The sequence below is a fragment of the Crotalus tigris genome, unplaced genomic scaffold (assembly GCF_016545835.1).
Source record: "Crotalus tigris isolate CLP2741 ecotype Arizona unplaced genomic scaffold, ASM1654583v1 scf7180000020926.639216, whole genome shotgun sequence".
Taxonomy (NCBI): Eukaryota; Metazoa; Chordata; class Lepidosauria; order Squamata; family Viperidae; genus Crotalus; species Crotalus tigris.
The window spans coordinates 22,164-36,637 of NW_024098259.1; the positions used below are offsets into that span (position 1 = coordinate 22,164).

The 14,474-nt window shown below is 36.4% G+C and overlaps 1 pseudogene; it reads right to left on the reverse strand.

Moving 5' to 3' along the window:
- Positions 1 to 2,953: 2,953 nt before the first annotated feature.
- The window catches only part of LOC120319660, a 67,225-nt pseudogene continuing 55,704 nt past the window's right edge, over positions 2,954 to 14,474 (reverse strand).

Below are 14,474 nucleotides of genomic sequence, written 5' to 3' on the forward strand. Positions count from 1 at the left end.
ATATAAATCACATTTGTCTTCACTCAACCAAAATGCTAAATCATTCTATGGTTATCATGGGACATCAACACAACTTTCCTCTGATATCCATATGAATCCTTGCTTACTTCTCCATGCATTTCATCCTTCTCCCTTGCTGTAGTTACAAACTGACAGCTACATCAATCAATTTGTAAGTGAGTCTCATTAGCTAAAAAGCAAAGCAAGCAAGAACTTCCCTCTGCAGAGATTTCTACTTAGCAAAACATCTCCAGCATCTAATCCACAGCTGCTCCAGCGGCTGTTTCCTTAACTAGAGCCTTGTTCACCTTATAGTTGAAATGGGTCCCATTGTGTGGCTAATTATAATGGAGATGGAAGTGAAACAAAAATCATGATTTTCCATAGGGACAGACTGAATCTTAACACTCAATTTTAATTTTTTTCCCCTTGAAAAGTAGCATTTACTCTATTGCCAGGATCTCTGGTATGGTGTTTGAGATGGCAACTGTCTTAAGCAGATAAAATATTACTGTGCTCTACTGTAGCTGAGATAGGTTTAAAAGATTCTGCATCACAGACTGCTGCTGGGTAAATAAAGTGACTTCCCTCTGCAAGTTAGTGGCAAAAACAGTGGAATCAAGGGTCCAAGAGGCAAATGCCCTCAGCACACTAATAAATGTTCATTTTTTGCACCGTTCAGCATTAAACAATCTCAAGCAAGAGACAGAGAAAAAAAAGAACAGATTTGGGAAGGAATGCTGAGCTTTGGATCATACATGCAATCTTGTATTCAAGATTGTAGGTCAAGGAGAGAAGCAACCTAGAACTAAGGAGAAACTTCCTGACAGTGAGAACAATTAATCAGTGGAACAGCCTGCCTCCAGAAGCAGTAAATGCTCCAACACTGGAAGTTTTTAAGAAGAGACTGGACAGCCATTTGTCCGAAATGGTGTAGGGTTCCCTGCCTGAGCAGGGGGTTGGACTAGATGACCTCCAAGGTCCCTTCCAACTTTACTACTATTACTATTACTATTCCTGAGTGCAATTTCTGGTAAGACCATAATAAGAATGTCATGAAAAATGGAGAGAATCCATTAAGACATTTCTATTATATGTTAAAGAATAACAGAATAATGGAATAATGGAGTTGGAAGGGAATTTGGAGGTCTTCTAGTCCATCCCCCGCTGAAGCAGGAAACCCTATACCATTTCAGACAAAGAGACAAACTCTTCCTTCCACTTATGCAGAAAAGCAGAATTGGCACTTCAGTGGGATTCAGCTGCAATTCTGCAAAAATATTTCAAATATTCCACAACTCTTCCTGTGCTTTCATTCAATGTCTGATGTCTCTTAGTTGAACTAGAGCTGCAGAAAATGAATGCAGCAGCTGTGTTTGCAGCTGAAGCCTTCCCACAAGCCTTTATGAGGCTGTATGGGTGACTCTCCCAATTTCCTGCCTTTTGAATGTCATTATAACTCCCATTAACCTCAGCCAGCATGAACACCTTGTATTTGGAAGCCTTTCCAGCAGCACCTTTGCTTCTGAAGATAATCATGTTTATAGTCCAATACATTTGGAAAGTATCAGATTGGGTGAATTCTATTGCAATTTATTGTTGGAGGATCTATAGAAGAAGCCTTTCCACATGTGCCTGGCTTTCAGTATGACTTCCTTAGGATTCAGTCACTGAGCAGCTCTTCAGAACCAGCCCCCAAGCTGAAAATTGCTTGCTTGAAATTTTATAAATTATAGCATTCTGATTTCCTTATTTATTAAATGATACTTAGCTTTGCCTTGCTTTATGTTATGATATAGGCTTGTTGAATCTTGACTTGTTAATTCTGTCTGGTCATTGACTCATCTAGCCTAACACCACATACTGCAGCTTGTTAGAAAGAAAATAAAAAAAGACAAGGATGTTCTCAGCCAGTTTCCTTTGATCTTTTTGCTGGAGATAGTATGGATTGTAGTGATATTAATCTCAATCAATAAAGTATAGGATGTGCATTTGTTCCCTCAAGCTGTAGCTTTGGGCTTGCAAGGAGGGTTATCTGCAGACTCTTTAAATATAATATGTCAGCAGGTGCTGTGGGCTGGATGTTCTTGTTGCTATTCTCTTTCTTTGGATCAGCTTTCTAGCTGAGATTTGATTGACACACGTCATATGGGGTTTTAGGACAATCCTTTTAACTTGGACCAACAGGCCTTGAAGTATTTTATTTTTTATTTGGGCAATGTATGTACGCTTTGATGTGAATGGATACCTGTTATAGCAAGAGTTGGGGTTTTTTTGGTATGGGTTATTGAAGCAGTATCTGTGAGAGCTGAAGTTACTGCATTTATTCTTTTCATTTTTTATACTGTTAAGTGGGAATGTAAACAGCTGAAAGTTCATTACTGAAATGACCTAATGAAATTGTTGAAAGAAAAGTCTTCATCGTGGTTCAGTCCAAGCTGGGAATAAATATGATGAATGCTTTAAAAAGAAGGTTGCAGTTTATTGAAGAGGAGAGCCAGACAGAAAGATGGCTCTGGGAGAAAGGGGACAGCACATGTAGGGAGTGGGTTTTTATACCCTCTGGAGCCTTTTGTTTGAAGTTGTTTCCTGTTCCTGTTTGAGGCTATTTCCTGTGTCATGTATTCTGACCTGAGTCTGGGTGTGCCCTTTGGCATCTGTGGGTAATCCTATTATGTCCTGTCTTAGAGTTTGGGTGGGGTATGTAGATTTTAGGTGTCTTTATCTTCCTAAGCTGCTAGCTTCAACCTTCCTGATGGTTTACCTCTGCATTTCTATAGAGCTGGTTTCTGCTAGGGGAAGGGAGGGAAGGGCTATTAAGAAAAACTGGGCATGCTTTTCTGCCTCTTTAAGATCCTTGGAGGAAATATATTTTCCTGCCCTTTTAATATTTCCTTCTCTGGGGAGCTGACTTCCCACAAAATAAATAAAAATACATAAGTATTTGTTCCACCTGTCAGCTTGTAGTCTGAGCTAATGTAGCAGTTTTGCTGAATACCAGAGAAGTGTAACCTTTTGAGTGCCTGGTGACCATCTTTAATGGGCTCCTGGATGCTGAGGGCAAAGGTTTGATACAGAGTGAGCAGCTCTACAATACACAGATGAGTGGGCTTTAAGGATCTGCATTCTTCGTGTGCTTCCCTGTAAAAAAGGGAATTTGAGAGAGCCAAATGTTTCACACTCTAATTTTGGATCTAAAGTATTCATAAGCCAGCTTTGTCTAACCTGGTCCCTTCAAAATATCTTGAATTTTTGTTACAATCCTTACCAATTCTATGGGGATGATCATCATCATCATAATGCAGACATCCTGGGTGGGTGTGAATGACAGGTGTTGTAACCCAATTATGCTAGGCATACTCACTCAGTCCAACTCTCCTCAAAGGGTTGTTGCGGGAAAATAGGGGGAGGGAATATTATGCATGTTTGCCACCTTGAATTATTTAAATAAATAAATAAATAAATAATCTACACCTTTCTTCTCAATATGATGATTAAAAGATGAGGAAGGAAAATCAGCCACAGTAAAATGAGGAACCAGAGAGTGTTGTAAAACACAATGGAGTGATATTTAAGTCTAAGTGGTATTGGTATTATTATTCCTACACAAACACACACACACACACACACACACACACACACACGATAGATAGATAGATAGATAGATAGATAGATAGATAGATAGATAGATAGATAGATAAACAACTTTAGGACATTATTATGATTATTATTAACTATTATTCAGTCTTATATGATCACCTGGAAATATATTTCTGCCTTTGCATGATGAATTCATCATGGCTTTTAGTAATCTTTCTTCCCTTGCTCAACGTGTTCAAGGCAATCTCTTACATAACATGACAAGTGGAATAACCCATCGAGATAAAAGGGTCATTCTTCAGAGGTGATTTAGTCACATTGTACTTAGGAGTAAATTACTTACTTTTCCCTTTGATCTATGACTGACTATAATTCCTGTCATATAAGTTTCCCGAAAGCGTTTAGAGTGATTTAAAGTAACTCAGATTCCAGAATTAGTAGTACTTAAAATAGTGTCACTCCTAATTTCTTCCTTTGGGAGGAATAAGAACATTTCTTTGGGGTCATCTTTCAGGGAGAATGAACCTCTCACTTAAATCTACTCTGAGTTACTAATGGAAAAGCTCTGGATTAAAGACCTATTCTAAAATCACAGGGATGAGATCATTTTTGGGTCTTCTGCATTGTGCACTGTTGGCTTTGGCATCTACCTCCCAAAAGAGGCAAGCTTAATGCGACCAAGTGGGTAGATCAATATTAGTAAACTGTTCTGTCCCTGAGTTGGCATCACTTAACTACCCAGTTGATAAAGACTATTAAGTGTTGAGTATCAGAAAAACACAAGATTAAGTACACTAAGCCTCTCAGAGGCTTAAGATATCTGCTTTAGAATATATATATATATATATATATATATATATATATATATATATATATATATATATATATATACACCAATGGAAACCACAATTTTGGCAGTGTGTTCTTGTGGGGAACTTTAACAGTTGCAATGATGAAAACTATATGAGTCCCACTGTCCTACAGCATAAAATGGCATCTACTTGAAAAGTTGTTTCAGCTTGGAATCCCAAAAGGCAAATTTGAGAGAGTTTAATCTATTTTGCAGAGCCATTAGGAAGCTGATGTTCCAATCTGGACTCCTTAGAGCAAAACAAGAGAAATGGGGAAGTAACTTTAATCTGAAAGCAAATGCCAATGATTGTAGACATCTGTTATCTGTTATGCCTCCTTTTTGAGCCATGCTGAAAAAGAACTGGGTGCTGAAAAATGCAACTTCTGACTGCATCACACTGATGGTTGACAGTATAATTCCACTCAATACTTTATGAGTTTTCTCAAGGATTTTGGTTGGAAATGGAATATACAGCTTACTAGGGAAATAAACAAGGCAATTATCAAAATCACCATCCAAGTGCACAAGGCAACTATAGTAATATCATCATCACCATCATCATCATCATTGTCGTCATCATCATTGTCATTATCATCAAATTTGCCACCATGCCCATGCTTTGCCTTTACTTACTTACTTTACTTTATACTTTCTTTGGCAAAGTGTCATTAGACATACAAGGACTTATAAATGTTGGCATAAAATGGATGTTCTTTTTATTGAATCACTTCTTGTAAAATGGGATGTAGTCTGTACTCCTCCTTAGAATGAAAAGAAGGAATGTCTCTTTGTGCATTTCTGTGCTAAAGTATTTAAACGGTGCACTCAGGCAATTCCAATTGTAGATTGAAAAAAGTGGAAACTGCAGCCTGTCTCAGTGATGCAAATCCAGCATTCTTACATAATCCCTCCTCTCCTCCAACATTTTTGGGGGTATAATTTAGTCTACAATATTTTTAGACGTTCACACTGTCTATTTTAATTTTGCAACTCAAGGGAATGGCATTCTTAAGGGAACCAAGGCTCCAATTCAGCAGTGTGGAATTTAATGCACTTTGAGTTGCATGTCGGTCTTGAGAACCCCAATTGTAGCTCCCTGACCACACCAAAATTATGCTGCTGAAATGTTGTCACAATAAGGTAACTGTCATCACAGTGATGGGAGTTTTACCCTCATATTTTTTTGGGGGGGGGGGATAAACTCTGCCAAGCATAATGCCTCCAGTAATTTTCTGACTTTTCTGCTGAAAACTTTCTCTCCAAAAGTTCAAGTATGGCACAAGAGAATATGTGATTTGATACCAATTGATAATAAAAACAATTAAGGAATTAGAAATTGCAGGAAGTTTGGAATCAAGGGCTATGTAATGCTGGAGCTCTTGATTTTAAGAAAAACTAAATCTGAGAGTTGCCAGATTTATGCTTTGAATTTAAAAGAAGTGGAGTTTGCAAAATTCAGAGTTATGTTAAGTAGGATCCTAAGACAGAAAAAGCTAATGAGAAAAGAAGCTTAAAAGGAGAAGCTCCTAAAGAAGGAGATAATTTTATATCATTCAAAAGAGGAATTTGGGTGGGGAGGGGGGAAGCAGAAGAAGCCAGTGTAGCTTCTTCATGAAAATGAAGACCTGGTTTTTTAAAAGGAACTTATATGGGAAAGGTGGGCGGATCACAAAAGAGTGCAGACAAGTATCCTGGAACTGTCCATCCGGAGCCCAGAAAGCAAATTCTCAGAGAAATCTGAGATTAATAAATATGCTATGTAAAACCAAATGAAATTCTTTGAATATGTGAAAAAAGGAGATGAGCATGAGTACTATCTACTGCCAGAATATTGACAGGCAAGAATGAAATAGTAGAAAGCTCCTATTTTGTTTCAGTATTCTCCCAAAAACAAAACAAAACAAAAAACAATGAGTTGCACTAGGAAATCTTGAAGAGCAGAATGAAGAGATATTGTAAGCCACTCAGGGTTACCATGTGGTAAGATGGGCAGCTAATACATTTTACAAATAATAGAATAACAGAGTTGGAAGGGAGCTTGGACGTCTTCTAGTCCGACCACTTGCTCAAACAGGAAATAGAATAGAATAATAACTTTATTGTCATTTTGAATGTATACTAATCAGCATATATTAAAATGAAATTTGATTGCATACAGCTCTCAAAGGATCACCACCTCTGATATACACTACATAAATATGACAAAAATAAATAAATACAGAATTATGCACATACCCATTGACAGTTAGAACAATTAACCAGTAGAACAACCTGCCTCCAGAAGCGGTGAATGCTCCAACACTGGAAGTTTTTAAGAAGAAACTGGACAGCCATTTGTCTGAAATGGTATAGAGTTTCCTGCCTGAGCAGGGGTTGGACTAGATGACCTCCAAGATCCCTTCCAACTTTATTATTGTTGTTGTTGTTATTATTATTATTATTTTTTATTGAAAAATTTTTGAAAGTTTTACAAAAAACAAAAAAAGACAACAACAAAAAACAAGACAACCCTCACCCAAACCCTCCCAAACCACCCCCTCCCTCCCCCCGAGCTTCCCAGAGCTGAATATAGGCTTAATTAAAATTTTAAAAATTCTAAAAAAAATAATCAACTTATAAGATAATTAACAATAAAATATATATAACAATAAAAACATAAGCATTAAGAAAAAAAATACTTAAAAAAAGGAAGAAAAAAAGATATAAAAGAAAAGAAAAGAAAGAAAGAATACAATCTATAAAATACAAATTTAAATACAAATTATGAAAAAGCTAGATGGTATTTCTTTATAGCCAATTTGTATTGTATGAAATTTATCCATTTTTCCCATACGGCAAAAAATTTCTCTTGTGATTGATCCTTTAAGAAAGCCGAAATCTTTGCCATTTCTGCCAGATAAGAAACTTTAAAAAACCACTCTTACAAAGTAGGCAAAGATTCCTTCTTCCAATATTGCCCTACTAACAGCCTTGCGGCTGTAATCAAATTTAGCATCAATATAGTCTCTTGAGTATCACAATAGGTAACAATACCTAACAAAAATAATTGTGGGGTAAATTTTACCCTCCTTCTAAAAATTCTTTGAATATTCCACCATATCTTAATCCAAAAAGCTTTTATATTTTTACACGACCACCAGATATGATAGTAAGTAGCATTCAAACATCCACATCTCCAACATTTAGGCTGTAAGTCAGGATACATACGAGACATTTTTTGTGGATCAAGGTGCCATCTATAAAACATTTTATAAAAATTCTCCCTTAGGTTCTGGGCTTGCGTAAATTTAACATTTCTCACCCAGATAATTTCCCAGGTGTCCAATAGAACTGGTTCACCAAAATTTTGTGCCCATTTGATCATACATTCTTTAATTAATTCTGATTCTGAATCCAGTTCCACTAGAACCCCATAAATTCTCTTAATATGAGTTCGCCTTTGATCTCTTACTTGTTTAAAGAGATTCTCATCTTCTCTAAGCAAGCCTGTACTACTATCCATCTTCCATCTATCCACTATCTGTCTATATTGAAACCATGAATAAGTAATATTTTCATATACTAAATCTTCCAAAGATTTTAACTGCCAATTTTGACCATCCCATTTAAGTAATTGTGTATAAGAAACCCTATCCATTTTAACTCCTCTCCTTATCCCCTCTATTGCATGCCCAGGTATAGCCCATAGTGGTATTTTAAAATCACTTTTGTAATATTTCCTCCAAACCCGAAGTAGAGGAGTCCTTATAATATGAGATTTAAAAACCCGATCCACTTTTTTATTAAAAATTAGATAGGCATGCCATCCAAAAAGTAAATCCCAACCCTCCAAATGGAGTATTTCTACATTTGTTAAGTTTACCCAATCACTAATTAGTGTTAAGACCACGGCATCATAATATAATTTCAAATTCGGTACCTTGAGTCCACCTCTTTCACGGAAATCCTGCAAAATTTACCCTTGATTTCTTTCCTGCCCAAATGAATTTATTAATACCTTTCTGCCATTCATTTAAATTAACCTCATTCTTTAAAATGGGTAACATTTGAAACAAAAAAAGAAATTTTGGTAAAACATTCATTTTAATCACTGCAATTCTTCCCATAAGAGATAACTGTAACTTCTCCCAATTCTTTAAGTCTTTCTGTACCCTGACCCACAGCCTTTCATAATTATATTTATACAATTTTGCATTAGAAACAGACAAAGTAACCCCCAAATATTTTGTCTTATCAACAACCTCAAAGTCAGTCAAATTAACCAAAATCTGCTTGTCCAAATTAGTCATATTTTTAGGTAATATTTTAGTCTTATTATTATTAATTTTAAAGCCCGAAACGCGTCCATATTGATAAATCAATTGTAGTAACTTTATTACAGAATAGGTAGGTTGAGACAAAGTAACCACCAAGTCATCTGCAAAAGCTCTTAACTTATATTCTTTTTTGTTTACTTCTATTCCCTTTATTTCCTGCGACTCTCGAATTTTAATCAGCAAAATTTCCAATGTTAAAACAAACAGTAACGGTGACAATGGACATCCCTGTCTTGTACCTTTTTCTATTGCAAAAACCTCTGACAAACCCCCATTGACAATAATTTGTGCCATTTGTTTTTGATATATAGAACCAAAAGCTTGTAATATTTTTTCTCCAAAGTTCATCTCCTCAATTACTCTTAACATAAACTTCCAGTTCAATTGGTCAAAAGCTTTTTCAGCATCTAAAAATATCAGCCCAGCAGAGATTTGGTTATTTTTATCTAAATATTCTAATAAATTAACAACTTGTCTAACATTATTTTTCATGTACCTACCAGTTATAAAACCCGATTGATCCTTATGTATAAGCCGATACAAAACCCTCATGAGCCTATTCGCTAAAATTTTTGTAAAAATCTTATAATCTACATTTAAGAGAGATATAGGCCTATAATTCTTTGGTAAGGTAAGATCTTGATCCTCTTTTGGAATCAAAGATATAAAAGCACTGCGCCATGACGGAGGAATCTCTGAACCCTGTAATATGTTATTAAAAAGCTCACATAAAGGCTGGGTCATCTCTTCTACTAAAGTTTTATAATAAATGGATGTCAAGCCATCCGTACCCGGCGCTTTGCCTAATTTTAATTGTTTAATAACTGTCACAATTTCCTCATTGGTAATTAAATCATTAATTTCTTGTTTCTGATCTTCTGTTAATTTAGGAAAATTGGCCTCACTTAAATAATTATTTATGTCTAAAAATTGTACATTAGTACTCTTATATAATTTTTGGTAATAATCTAAAAAAGATTTCTTAATCAACTCCTTCTGATACACTAATTTGCCATTGTAATTTATTTTATCTATAGTTCTCTGTCTCTGTTTCTTTCTTAATTGATAGGCCAACCATCTCCCTGGTTTATTAGCATTACAAAATGTATTTTGTTTCATAAACAATAAGTTAGTTGCAGTTTGATCAGCCATCAGCATGTTAAATTGTGTTTTTAACAATTTTATAGATTCTTTAATCTTTTCATCTGTAGGATTTAGAATCAGAGACTTTTCTTTTAATTTAATCTCATCTTCCAATTCCTTACGTTTCTGGATCTGCTTTTGTCTATGGACATTATTCATTTTTATCAGAATCCCACACATAAAAGCTTTACCTGCGTCCCATACCATTGATATTGATGTTCCCTTGTGCATATTTAAAGCAAAATAATCCTTTAAACACTCCTTTAATTCTTGAACATTCCTTTCTTGTCTAAATAAGTTCTCATTCACCCTCCAGGATCTCCTCTCCTCTTTTTCATGAACCAATTCCATCCAAACTGGACTATGATCCGTCAATGACCTAGGAAAGATTTTAACATTCTTTACCCTGTTATATAAATCAGTTGTAATCAAGAAAAAGTCAATTCTTGAAAAAGATTGATATCTATCTGAGAAAAAAGTAATATCTCTCTCCTCTTGGTTACGTTCACGCCAGTAATCCCTCAGCTCCCAGTCCTCTTTCAGATCAAAAAAAGCTTTGGGTAATTTAGCCTGTTTAAAAAAAGTGGAAGAGCCTTTTTTGTCCCTTTGTGTATCTAAAACACCATTCCAATCTCCCATTAATATCACAGATCTATAGTCCAATGAAATTATTTTCTGATGTAACAGTCTGTAAAATTGTTCCTGTTGTTGGTTTGGTGCATACAATCCCACTATAAGTATTTTCTTACCATATAAACCCAGTTCAATCATAACATATCTTCCTTGAAAATCTGATTCTACCAGACGAACTGGTAGATTTTGCTTGACATAAATAACCACACCCCCTTTTTTCCCAGGGGCAGGAGATACAAAGTGAGATCCCAGACGAGCGTTGAGTAAATACTTTTGATCTTTAAGTTGAATATGAGTTTCCTGCAAACAAATAATGTCATTATTATGTTGCTTTAAATAGTAAAAAATTTTCTTTCTTTTCTGGGGAGAATTAAGGCTGTTAACATTCCAGGTCAGGAACTTTGCCATCTCCCTTAACCAAAAGCCTGGAGAAGACTGCCTGAAGCTCTACCATTGAGGAATGTGTTGCAGAACTCTTGGGTCTTGCTCCTCCCACCGGCATTGAGACACTTTCATGAGAAGATTCTTTAACTTCTTTCTTCTGTTGTTCCTTTTCCTTACGTCTATATGCAGCACGAGTCATTCTTTGCTCTTTGACCTCTGTTTGGCACAGCCATTCCACCTGTGATTTTCCAGCAACCATCAAACCTAATCCTTCAGACTGCTGTTCCACCTCCTTGCCGCCCAGAGCTTTCTGAATCTTAGATGAAGATGAGCCTGCTCCCAGGACCGTATTATAGAACTCTTTAGCTTTGGCAACTGTATTAAGTCTGTAACGTGTCCCCGCATGGCTCAAAACAATACCCATCGGGATCTCCCATCTGAATGGCATCAATCTTGTTTTAAGCTCATTAGCTAGAAAGGCAAAATCTTTTCTATTTCTTAAAATTTTAGATGGGATTTCCTTTAAAATGATAACATCTTGGGCAGCAATCTGGAATCTCTTGTTATAAAAAGCTTGTATGATTTCATTACGCAGAGATCTCTTTACAAAGTAGATCACCACATCTCTTGGCAAGTTCTTTTGTTTCGCAATCCAGGAATTAACTCTGTAAATTTTTTCCACTTCTCTACGTAATTCATCTTTATCCCTATTCAAAACAACAGCTAGATCATTAATCACCATCTCCATCAGATCTTGGTTCATATCTTCTTTGAGACCCCTGATTCTCAAAGCATATTCCATTTGCCTATAGTGAGACATAAGAATATCCTCTTGTGAAGTTTCCATCTTTTTTTCCATATCTTGGAATTTATCCTCAAGGAAATCTACTTTTTCTTCAACTTCTTCAACTCTGGAATCCAGTTTCACAACCACAGAAGCCAATCCTGATAAAGCTGCAACTATGTCTTGCCTCAAAATAATATTATTCTCCACTAAAAGCTCCTTCATTTCCTCTTTAGTTTCAGATTTATTCTGTTCAAAAAGATCTTTCATTTCCTCTTTACTTTCAGATTTGTTCTGTTTAAGAAGGTCCTTCATTTCCTCTTTGCTTTCAGACTTGCTCTGTTCCAGAAGTTGCTTCATTTCCTCCCTGATTTGGGATACACAGCATTTCCCATTATATCTTTAATGTCTTGTGCAGATAAGCCTGGCAAGGGAGGAGAAGGTGGAGGTGTAACCTTAGGTTGCAGCACTGGTAGTGTAGCTTTAAGTTGTTGTTGTACAGTTGCAATTGCAGGAGAGGAAACCACCTTAGAAACTATAGAAGCTGGTTGTCTCTTTGAAGCCATTTTTAAAAATCTTATTCTCTCTCTTTCTTTCTTCTTAAAAAAAAGAAAAATACTAAAATCCTTAAGATTAAGAAAAAAGACCAGGGAGAGTGCAAGAAAAAAAACTTCAAAACCTCCAAAACCCTTTAAAAGAGAGAAAAAAAAACTTGAAAGAAAAAGGGACTGTTTTAAGTCCGTTCTTTCTTTCCGGAAGAAAAAAAAAAAAGCACTTTCAAAACGCCATCTTACTTTCACTCTCACTCTCCACCCAAAAAAAAAAACAAAAACAAAAGAGAATCAGCATAAACTAAAAGAGAAATAAAAAGAAATAAAACTCTACACTCTAAGTAAAATCCTTTAAACAGTTCTGTCCGCTTTAAAAGTCACTCACCAGAAAACTTTAAGCACGGAGATGGTAGCGGCGTTTCGCTTTGTTTCCAAAGAAACAAAGACAGCTGGGAGGCGGAGAAAGCACGAACTCCGAGGGAACACTCTTTCTACCTCCCCAAAAAAGAAATCCAGGGGGGGTTAAGAGGTTCTACCTCTATTCGTGTGGTCTCTACCCCTTCCCTTCGCCCGGGAAGGGGATTTCGAGCCGCGGGCCAGCTGGTGTGCGCTGTGCTCCGCAGATCTGACGCCGTCCCAGGAGGACGGCTACAAAGTAGCCGCCATCATCGTCGCTGACCACCGGAAGCTCCCGTTGTTATTATTATTATTATTATTATTATTATTATTATTATTATTATTATTATTATTATTATATGATACAGAGAAACAACAGTCTAGTTCGGGTTATGTATACATGTACATGGAGAGAAAAACTCTATACAATTTCAGACAAATTTTGTCCAATCTCTTCTTAAAAACCTCTTGTGTAGAGCACCCCAATTTCTGGAGGCAAGTCGTTCTGTCAAGTGGTTTATTGTTCTGTCAGGAAATTTCTCCTTAATTCTAGGTTGATTCTCTCCTTAGTTAGTTTCCATCCATTGCTTCTTGTCCTGCCATCAGGTACTTTGGAGAATAGCTTGACCCCCTCTTTTTTGTGGTAGCCCCTAGATATTGGAACATTGCAATTATATCACCTCTTGTCCTTCTTTTCATTAAACATACCCAATTCCTGAAACCATTCTTCATATAATTTTTGCCTTCAGATCCCTAATGATCTTTGTTGCTATCGTCTGCACTCTTTTCAACACATGGTAGGAGAACACCTATCAGGATCCAAAAAGATCTAGGCAAACTTGAACAATAGGCCCTATCCAACAAAATGAGTTTCAATGTGGAGAAAAGCAAAGTTTTACATTTAGGCAGGAAAATTCAAAGGTACAAGTACAGATTGGGCAAGACCTGGCTCAAAAACAGTAACTGTGAGAGGGACCTTGGAGTCCTAGTGGACGATCACTTGACTATGAGCCAGCAGAGTGCAGCAGCAACCAAAAATGCTAATACAATCCTGGGTTGTATAAACAGAGGCATAGAATCAAGATCAAGGGAAGTATTACTACCACTTTATAAAACCCTAGTAGGACCACACCTGGAATACTGCAGCCAATTTTGGTCACCATATCACAAAAAAGATGTTGAGAGTTTGGAAAAAATTCAGAGAAGAGCAACTAAGATGATCAAAACCTGGAGACTAAAACATGCGAATAATGGCTGTGGGATTTGGGTTTGGCTAGTCTAAAGAAAAGAAGAAATAGGGGAGACATGATAGCAGTATTCCAGTATTTGAGGGGCTGCTACAAGGGGGAGGGGGTCACTTTGTTCACCAGAGCACCAGAGGGAAGGACAAGAAACAATGGTTGGAAACTGATCAAAAAGAGAAGCAACCTGGAATTAAGGAGAAACTTCCTGACAGTGAGGACAATCAACCAGTGAAACAGCTTGCCTCCAGAAATCCTGGGTGCTCTATCACTGGAGATTTTTAAGAAGAGACTAGACAATCACTTGTCTGAGATGGTATAGGTTATCCTGCTTGAGCAGGGGACTGGACTAGAAGACCTCCAAGGTCTATTCTATTCTATTCTATTCTATTCTATTCTATTCTATTCTATTCTATTCTATTCTATTCTATTCTATTCTATCAACAACTTTTTTATATTGTGGTGACCAAAACTGGATGCAATATTCCAAGCGTAGTTTACCAAGACATTATAAAGTGATATTAACACTTAACGTGATATTGATTTGATCCATCTATTAATGCAGCTTAGGAC